This window comes from Papaver somniferum, chromosome 5, assembly GCF_003573695.1.
Source record: "Papaver somniferum cultivar HN1 chromosome 5, ASM357369v1, whole genome shotgun sequence".
NCBI lineage: Eukaryota > Viridiplantae > Streptophyta > Magnoliopsida > Ranunculales > Papaveraceae > Papaver > Papaver somniferum.
In genome coordinates, this window is record NC_039362.1 from 184673449 (window position 1) to 184683600 (window position 10152).

At 34.7% G+C, this 10152-nt stretch overlaps 1 long non-coding RNA gene and 1 pseudogene across 2 annotated transcripts; both read right to left on the bottom strand.

The window, feature by feature from the left end:
• Positions 1-365: 365 nt before the first annotated feature.
• On the bottom strand, positions 366-816 carry LOC113280287 (annotated as a pseudogene).
• Positions 817-2608: 1792 nt separating this feature from the next.
• Positions 2609-6732, bottom strand: LOC113278314. Of its 2 annotated transcripts, none has more exons than XR_003325427.1 (6): positions 6418-6732; positions 6260-6320; positions 5030-5112; positions 4670-4746; positions 3043-3156; positions 2609-2947 (listed from the first exon to the last, which is right to left on the bottom strand). It is a non-coding gene; the product is annotated as an uncharacterized LOC113278314 (long non-coding RNA). The 2 variants fall into 2 exon arrangements; XR_003325426.1 differs by having other exon boundaries at positions 4670-4752.
• Positions 6733-10152: the final 3420 nt, after the last annotated feature.

Below are 10152 nucleotides of genomic sequence, written 5' to 3' on the forward strand. Positions count from 1 at the left end.
CTAGCTCTCACTCTTTCTTTATTTACCTCACATGAATTTTCAGATGATATGATTTGATGGATTACTATTGATCGGCACTTGCCTATTTATAGATAGTCCATGACCGACCAAAGGTACTCTTGTAAACTCTAGAGCATTCTACCACTTGACCGACCAACTAAGAAAAATATCTAGAGAAAGAATCCTCCAGATAATTGACGAAGATGCTAGAAAAAGAAGTATCCAGACATGTACTCTAGCTCCCCTTTTGGGCCAGACAAAGCTAAATTGTTTTGGGCTTTTCTTAACCCAGGAAACTAAGTCATACACACTTCAAGATTATTCTAGAATAATCACAAATTAATTTATAATTTTAACACTACGGTCTACCATACGATCAACCTTGTATCAAGGACCTTGAAACGAACCTCCACGTCTTTCTCTATCTGGGAGTCCTTGACATTCTGGAAAACTGGATTCTCACCAGGGAAGTGACGGCAATCTCCAATCTTTGTAGGTGGAAGGAAAACCACAACATAGGAAAAACCCCTGTTTACCACGCCACACAGGATCTGTCCCTTTTAACGGTTTGAAGGTGATACAGTTGAAAACAACAGGGAAGAGAATGTCGCCTGAATCCTGCCTGACCTTTCCATCCCCTATACACTCCCAGACAGTAGGAGGAGCCATGAAATACCCGTAATCCAAGGTAGATTTGCAGTTTGAGAAGTCCTCCAATAATTGCAAGATTATAGCTCTTTGGATAAGCAGTCCTTCACCGTACAGCTGCTCGGCAGGCACCACTACGTTCCAGGGAAATTCCACGTTGAGATACATGACTGTTTACCTGCCCCCCAAAAAAAAACGAGAAAAAGAAAGCAGTTAGCTGCGTAACCAAATATTGAAACTAGGAAAGAAAGTTCTTCAGTTGAACCATATATCATTCACTTGAACATATAATGGTGTAGAATGACAATATTGGCTACCAATATAATCCTAACAAGTACACAATCATTTCAATTGCAACGAAAACTAACACACCGTCAAATACATAGATCAGAAACCTGTGAACCACTAGGAGAAGATTTCCAGAAGATAAGATTTGCCAATTTAGTAACCCGACATGCGCATCATATGCTTAAAACAGCTCATATATATCTAGAATTATGTAAATTTTCCCCCATCACATATCTTAGTTAATCAAGGCAGAAAAAAGCAGTGGCATGGTTCGTGCTGGTTAAGTAAATAATATACACAAAGGGTTTAAGTAATGAAATAACTTCTTTTATAAAAACTGCAGGGGTCTTTCTAGGCTTCTAGCTGCTATGAAGGCATAACCAAGAAAGGCCAAGTATTTGAGTGTCTAGATCAACTAAAATTCCCCAAACAAATTCAGGTGTATGAAAAACATATTAATTGGCAATAAAGTTGTAAATGGCATAATTTCGCTAGAAATTGCTTATGTTTTCTGGTTTTCCTGTTGGATATTGTGTTGGTCCGCAATTGACCTTGTCCTTGGCTCATTGGAGCTTTGTTTTTATTTTTCCTTGTATGTGTTTACTTTTCGTTTTTCTTAATATATTAACCTTTCTCCTCAAAAAAAAAGCGCCAGCCAGAATGGACTCATCTCCACAGATATAGCAATAAGAAGACAAAAAGTGTCCTAAATCAAAATTCAGTGCTTCATTTCTTTCAAAATCAAAATCCGGAGGAAGTAAAAGATATTGTTCACATGATTTATTTCATAAAAACTAGTACTCATTTCTATGTTTCAGTTTTCATAGGGCTAAGCAGAAAATGTTGAGGAATCCAAAAAACAGATCTAAAGCACTAAAACCCCATAAATGTAAGGAATCATTATAACAAAACAAGGTAAGATTTTACCCTTAATCTTATGCTTTTGGTTTCTGCTCAGCTTGGATGTTCCAACTTCCAACTTCACTGCATATGTGCAAGGCATGGATCTTGACCTCATTTTTCTTCTTGATCTACTGCTTCAAGATTGATGCCATAGTTCTCATGTGATCAAAAATCTATCACGTGAGACTTCATCCAACCCATCTTTTATAAGCATCCTGATAAGGCATTTTATGAAGAATCAATTGAATCATCTGCATAGCAATCCTGGGTGTAAGAAATGAAGTTCAACTTTCCGAATCCGCTCCTACCAATAATGAAGATGAGTACATAATAAACCATTTTGTTTCTTCTTCCTTTTCTTTCTGGTATTGGATTCTTCCATATCTCTATGTTTCTTCATCTTCTTTTACTATCTCAACTTTCTCTCTCAATGTCTCTCACTTCTCTTTTATGTAGTGTTAGGGTTTGGCCCTTTAGGGCTTATGGGTGCACCCAATTTACTATATCATCCACCTACTCTGTTGCTTTTTTTATTTACCGTGTACCCAAGGGATAAGGGCAGCTTCGGATGACTGGAAATAAGTTTGAGAAATTGCAGACAACAAAAGTGACTAACAAGACTAACATAAATCGTAAGTCTAGACAAAACCATATTCCCCAGCTTTTCCTGTTCAATTGTTTCACAACATAAATCATGCATGAGTTGCATTTTGTAACCTGCAAGGAGAAGTTCTTCTTGTATCATGGGTTTGTATGTTATCTGATGAACTTGGAAACAAAAGAATGAAGTTAACTTTACAGATCCCGAAATAGTTCAGTATGTCAAAGGCTTCTCCTAAATGCTCCGTAAGTACAATACACAGTTACTGGGAGCAAAGAATCCTACCAATAGAAGTACAAAAGCTAGTAACTTCATTGCTACAATCTTAACAGTAGCCAGTAGAAATACGGAAATGGAAAAAATCCTGGTGTTCATCCAAGAGATCCTATATAGTAAAGTGTTGTTGTTGTTTTTTCTTCCCATGACTCTAGTTGCAGGCACACCAGACACAAAAGATGTATACAGACTCTAGACTCCACTCTACATGCACTTCTAATCCCATGTATCCTGCACAAAGAATTAGTTTGTTTGCATCAGATTAGAGGCTGTTTTAAATACTGTATAATATAAAGAGCTTATTATTCACCATATGTGGCCTTTACCTTTGAATACTGTTAAACAACGGCACGGCCGAGACCCAATGTAAAACATCCAATTCTAAGATACTAAGCCGTTGCACTGGATTCTTCCTGAACATCCCATAATCAGAGCTGCAACTGAAGCAAATAGAGTATGTGAATTTGCCAGCATGAATGTAAACAGGCACAAACACAGAATAAAAACACCATTTTCAATGGTTATTGCCTAATCTAGTATGTGGAATTCATATGCCGAGAGGATCTTTCAGAAAACCTACAGTAACTGAAACTACTGTATCCGAAAAATAGAATTTAGAAATTCATTTTTCCTGCTGCAAACACAAAATTCCAGACACCCAAAAACATATTACTCGTACGTTTTAGCTATTAGATTAAATTGTTGATCATGAACTTTCTAAAACACAAACAGGATTTTCCACAACACCCACCAATTCATCAAAATCAGATTTTACATAGCAGTTCACTTCTATCTAAACTAAGTACAAACAATCAACATAAAGTTCTTTCAAACCATTCTTGAGATATAAGGATGTTTAGTGATTCAGTAAGGGGCAGTAATCCATAACGGATGGCTAGCTAAGATGGTTCAGTGACAAACAATTACACCAAAAATTCATTGAGAACGCACGAGCTCCTAAAACATTTGACTAAACTTGTAACACAGACTGTAATACAAAAAAAATGCAACCAATGTAGTTATTACTCAATTATCTACTATCTAAACAATCACCGCAACTACATCAAACCACTAGTCCCAGACTAAACTAAATCAAACATCTTCGAGAAAACACATAAACAGGCAATCATTCCCAATTCCATCTAAATTAAGCCACAGGATAACATAAAATCAATCTGTATCCCATCTAATTAAACAATAGTGCACCAACCCAATGTTGACTTTTCAAGAAGCTATCAATTTCTATCCATACCCAAGATCTAGTCCAAGCAATTTTTAGTCAAAAACAGTATAGTTCATGTATTTTCTATACACTGTAGTTCAAATTCCGTCGAATTGATGACAACCAAATTAAAGACATATAAACAAGTGGTCAAGTATTTGAGGATGAACCAGCTTACTAAACATAAAATCGCTTACTTACTGAAATTATAACACGCACAGAGAAAGCTATGCAAAGGTCACAACAATACTGATTTGGACGTTTTAGCAATGCAAATTGGCTAATAAAATCAACATAAATCAAATACCGCAAACAAGATTTTTTTTTCGTAAGAAACCTGGTGTGGACATCAATAGAAGCTGTTGGTCGGAAACTGAAACAGGCCTGGAAGATTTAAATTTGGCGTTCAAGAAGGGTCTCTTAAAATGGTAAATTCATGCGCCATCACTCTCTACTTCCACTCTCCATCAACCAGAAACTAAAAATACTCAAGTAGTGATTTAGGTGTCTAAAAAATTGAAGTTTTTAGGATTTTTTAAAAGTTCGGTGAGCAGATATGTCTATCATATGGGGTTCCCATTCTCGACAAGTTTTCTAATGTTTTACACACAAAATATGAGAAACATTTCAACCACGAATAGTCAAATCCAAGACTGCAAATAAACCTCAAATAGCTTTCAAGGTGCAGGAATGAAAAATGACTGTAAAGATCAAAATATGTATGTATGTACGTATTTCAGCTTTGCATCGCGGGAAGTTTCTCCTGCCAATGTTGTGCTTGGCTTTCTGGTGGCTTCTACTCTTGATACTGTACCTTACAAAAACACAAGTCAGAAAAATTAGACATGAACAATGAAGGCTGCATAAATTTTTTGCAGCCGTAAAACATGGTTTACAGGAGTAGCACTATCCGATGTCTACTATCATATGGGGATCCCATTCTCGACAAGGTTTCTAATGTTTTGCACACAAAATATGAGAAACATTTCAACCACGAACAGTCAAATCCAAGACTGCAAATAAACCCCAAATAGCTTTCAAGGTGCAGGAATGAAAAATGACTGTAAAGATCAACATATGTATGTATGTACCTATTTCAGCTTTGCATCGCGGGAAGTTTCTCCTGCCAATGCTGTGCTTGGCTTCTACTCTTGATACTGAGATCGGAAAGTACCTTACAATAACACAAATCAGAAGAATTAGATATGAACATTTTGATTGTTGCTGAATGATGAACCCTCTTTGTATGAAGTAAATTTGTTCTTCTCTACGGCTGATTGCAATGATAAGTACATGTCAAGTACCAGGAGACCAATCAATGATGCATCTAAAGTACCCAGTAAAGCAAATGAGTGTGTGTCAATTGTGACCAGCTTAATAGCATACATATATCAAACCAAAATAAGATCCTCCACTGGTAAGCTCTCAGAGATAAGATATAAACATCAAAACGATTTTCACATAAAAATGGGACACTGAACTAAGAGAAAACATGTAAAACTCAGAGATCTCAACCTTATTTAAAACACCCAGAGGTATCTAAAGCAATCTCTAAGCACCAGTCAGAATAGACTTATCTCCCACAGAAAATTGATTGTATATTTAGTATACATCATATATATGAAAGTTTCACCATATTTCTACTTAGCAACATTATTTCTACAAAATAACCCATTTCTAATATCGTTTCCAATCAAACCGCAACAATTCAGCAGAAGATAATATAGCTAAAAGGAAGAATTGAACTCAAAGACGGGATAATTCCGAGCTTCCTAATCAAGTTAAAAAAATTGGATAATGATTGATTACAAATAGTGAAATTAAACAATGGAAAATGGGAAGGCGTATGGTTTAAGAAGAATACTTTCTGCTCTACTACATTCACTCTAGTTAGGATTTCCATTTTACTCCACTCATGAGTCTGTGTTACAAAATTACCCCCGCAATTCACATTCTTCTATGTTGATGTCTCACGAGTTCATATAATTCTAGTTCTTAGTGCCAGCATCATACTCCGACAGAATTAAAATTATATGAACTCGCAGGTAATTGACATACTACCAAACATTCTACATGGTAAGCAACTATAAGCATATAGTACTTCAAAGCATTGTCATGTCCAATACACTTGCCCATCTTCGTGTAACCACAGTTGCAAATTTCTTTTTTTAAGAGATTTGAGAAGTAACTTTCTAGATAAATGACTTGTATGGTTAGATTAAAGCATCTTATTCAAAGCATTCTTACAAGAGACTTTAGAATATAAGCACTGTTAGAGAACCAAGCAGTCGATTAGATGGCAGTTGAAATCACACCCTTACATTGCAGATCTCATCAGTTACTTCACAGTAGCAGATTGCATAGCTTAAAGGAAGAATAGATCTGAAACAAAGTGATAAACTAATTAATGGTATACCCAAACACATAAACGATGTAATCGCAACAAAACACCACAAAGACCAATTCAAAAGATACACACCATTTTCACCCATTGATTTCATGATGGATCAGCATGTTCACATTTCCGAGACTGCTCATATCGATTATCCAGATCCATGAAATAAGTCATTTTCTTCTTCTTTTTCTTTCTGCTCTTCTGAGTCATTTTCTTCTGAGTCTTCAGCAACAACCCAAACAACCTAGATTCATTTCTAACTTTTCTTCCAACACTTTCGATATACTTCTATGTTTGATGATCTTGAATTAGAAATTTAGAATTTGGATCAACCAATAACTCAATTCATACTCTGGATGTTTGATTTAGCAAGGGGAGACGGACTAGTTTGATTCATGAACTCTGTCCCCCTCTCTCTTCAACTTTTTCTTTTTATATATAGGGTTAGGGTTTAGGACACCTTATTGAATGACTTCCACCTGTCCCATGCTATTGTACCATATAGCTAAACTAGGATACCAAGGCTTATCCCGTGCCGTTAAGTTTTCATTTGGTTATGCATTTTTTTTAGGCATGGATATTAAATATAATATTTATTAATTACCAAGTTTTTCCTTCTTATCATGATAAAGGTAAAGAAAAAACAGAGAGATATTTCAATTTTCCAGTCCGCAAATGTTTTCTTGTATATGTACTTATATATGATTCATTTCTAGCATTTCTGCCTTGGCGTTCTCCTAAACTATGCCCCTTCTTTTCCGACTTGTATCCTCAATCCATCCATAGAATTATATAGATATTAATTTTCCATACTTTTTCCCAGAAACAAAAAACAAAAACAAAAAACATTATTCGATATGTTTTTTAGTTTACACAAATATCTTATCAATCATTTGAAATGGTATTGCCCTTCTGCATGTAGGATGTAACAAAATTACAACACGTGAACTCATCCGTCTCGAGAATAATCATGTAGGTATTAACAATATTCGGATCCTTGTTGATTTTGTCCCCTTTAAGAATAGTCTGAAAAGAGTAAAACTCAGAATTGACTCAACGATACATATCACATTGTATGTTCTTACTATTGCAATAACATAAAGAAAAGCTAATGCATTCACTTAAGCTACTATATTTTAAAACCTTAAACCATTTCCGATGGAAACCATTCTACTCATATAGGATGTTTCTAGTTCAAAATACCTAGATAGTCTATGTACATAATCCAATTCAGCAGGCATGGTTCACCGAACAGAATATATGTAATGGTTTGTCATTTCCTAACATTGAGGCATTTTTAGCATAGTTGGATCCAGAGTCAGCAAAATCTCTATATTTATGCATTCTCGGGCGAGAATAATCCATGGATGGGTTACTTCCCCATAAATTGTTGATGGACGACCGCATCAGTGTCATTTGAAAACCCCACACCGTCAGATAACTACAGTGGCTAAGTGGGGAGAGTATTGGCGGAGGATCAGGTTATTACAAATGGTATCAGAGCCGGCCATGGGTTACCTTTCGAGGGTGAAAGAGTATGTTGGACGGGTACGTTATGTCAGGTAAGGGTCTCATGATTGACAAAGGACGCTAGATTCTGGGATTGAACATATCCCGGAGCCAAGGACGGCTCCACTTAAGGTGGTGGTATAATAGTACTCCGACTCGGTAGGTAGGATTCATCGAATAGAATCTAGGTAATGATTTTTCTTTCCTAACACCGAGACCATTTCAGCATAAGAGTTGGCAAAAAGTTCTATTGTTAAGCTTGCTCGGGAGAGAGTAATCCTGGGATGGTGACCTGCTAGGAAACTGCCTCTGGATGACCGCAGCGGCAACCATGGAAACCCTACACTGTCAAATAACCACGATGGCCAAATGACAAAGGGTCGGTCCATTTCATTCTACGATATTAACCTAGCTTCCAAATGTGAGGTTATTCTTTGCATAAAAAAAATGAAACCATGATATTAGTTAGTAAGTCAAATGATTAACTACTTTTTTTTTGGACAACCAACATATTTCAATTCATTCAAATCAAAATAGTGATTACATGTTAGCTTACAAGAATAACAAAAACATCAAAATAAGAGATAATCAAAAACCTAATACAAATAAGGACATCAATTACAAGTAGATCACGAAGAGAAAGAGCGATAAACCACAAAGATATCCAAAAAAGCTATATGTATAAGGGAGAAATGATGGTATATCTGGAAATAAATTCAGACCATTTAATCTGACTGTATTCTTCTTCCATAAGAGATGATCCTAAAACAAATGAGTACATTTCCCATAAAATTGTTGATCCACACGAACACGGATGCGCGATGTCGTGATAAATGTTGATGCTTTTCAATCGAGAATACCGATCCACGAACCAGTCATTAAAATTTAAAGAACTCGTCCCACGACGACGAAGAAAATCGCCCCAAAACGACGAAGAAATATGTCAAAAGACACCAAAAATGATGTAAAAACATCTTATTTAATTACCTACTATGAAAAATTTAAAAAAAAAAGAATCCTTACTCAGATCTGAGCCAAAAGGACCAAATCTGAGCAAGATGGCTTTTGAGTTTTTTTTCTTTTTTTGAGAAAGGGAAGATGAAGAGAAAGAAGAGAGAGAAGATAAGAGATGGTTAACTACTTAATTAACCTATTAACAATATATTCTAATAATAATAATAAACAATGTTAGCCATCATCCTTGAATCAAAATAACGTTAAATCATTCATTAAGAAATTCGTGAGACGAGTGAGTTCGAGACTGCTTTTTTCTTTCAAGAAAAGTACTTTGAAAACGTATTCATAGCAATATTTTTTCATCCGAATGTTTGGTAAAAATATTGTAAGGTGCTTTTTATGCAAAACAATTTTAAACTCTATCAAGTTTTAAAAGTTGGGCAGAAGGAGCTTCCAAAGATATAGTCCATCCCTAAATTCAAATTTGTTTTTCTTTTCTATACCAATTCTTTTTTGTAACTGACAAAAATTATCCCTAAATCTATATATTACCAATTTTTATTCGTTATATTTTATTCTGTAACGATAATTATTTTTCATTTTCAAACTATATTTTATATTATTTACAATTTCAGTGAAAGATTCTTTAATTTATCAACAATAATAATACTAATTAAAAAGTGGTTAAGAAAAATACTACCTTCTAATAATAATACTAATTAGTAAATTTAATATTATATATATGTCTAATAGTAAAAGATTTTTACTTATTTTTAAACACGGTAAAGTAGAATAAAATAATTTTCAGAAATGTGTCTATTTTTGTCATTTGCTACAACGATAGTTGAACCTGATATTTTCTCAAACACAATTTGATGGCTTTTTAAATCAGTTTTAGCTTTAGTTTATATTTTGCAAACGTTCAATTACTTTTTTACATAGCCCAGCACAGTATCGCACATCGAAAAAGCACTTTCGTAAAACTTACAGTAATACCAAACTGATCCAAAGTATTAGCTAAGAAAAATATATTTATTACCATCATGAATAAAATAATTTATTTATTATCATTTTCAATTTGACATTTATCATGAAAAATTTAGTAAATATTTATTATGAAGAGTTAATGGAACATTATTGACATGGTAAATTTTATCCATTAGATGCATTTCTAATTCCAATCACAACCATCAGTTATGACAAACGATTACACACATAGATTTATCTTTTGTGAGGACAAATCCTGACCACTCTTTACATAGGGAAAGTTATCCAAACTGTGCTATGTATTCTTGATGACCCGTGCCGTGTGTGTTGTGATACCGCTTAGTGTGTTCTATGTTCTTTTATATA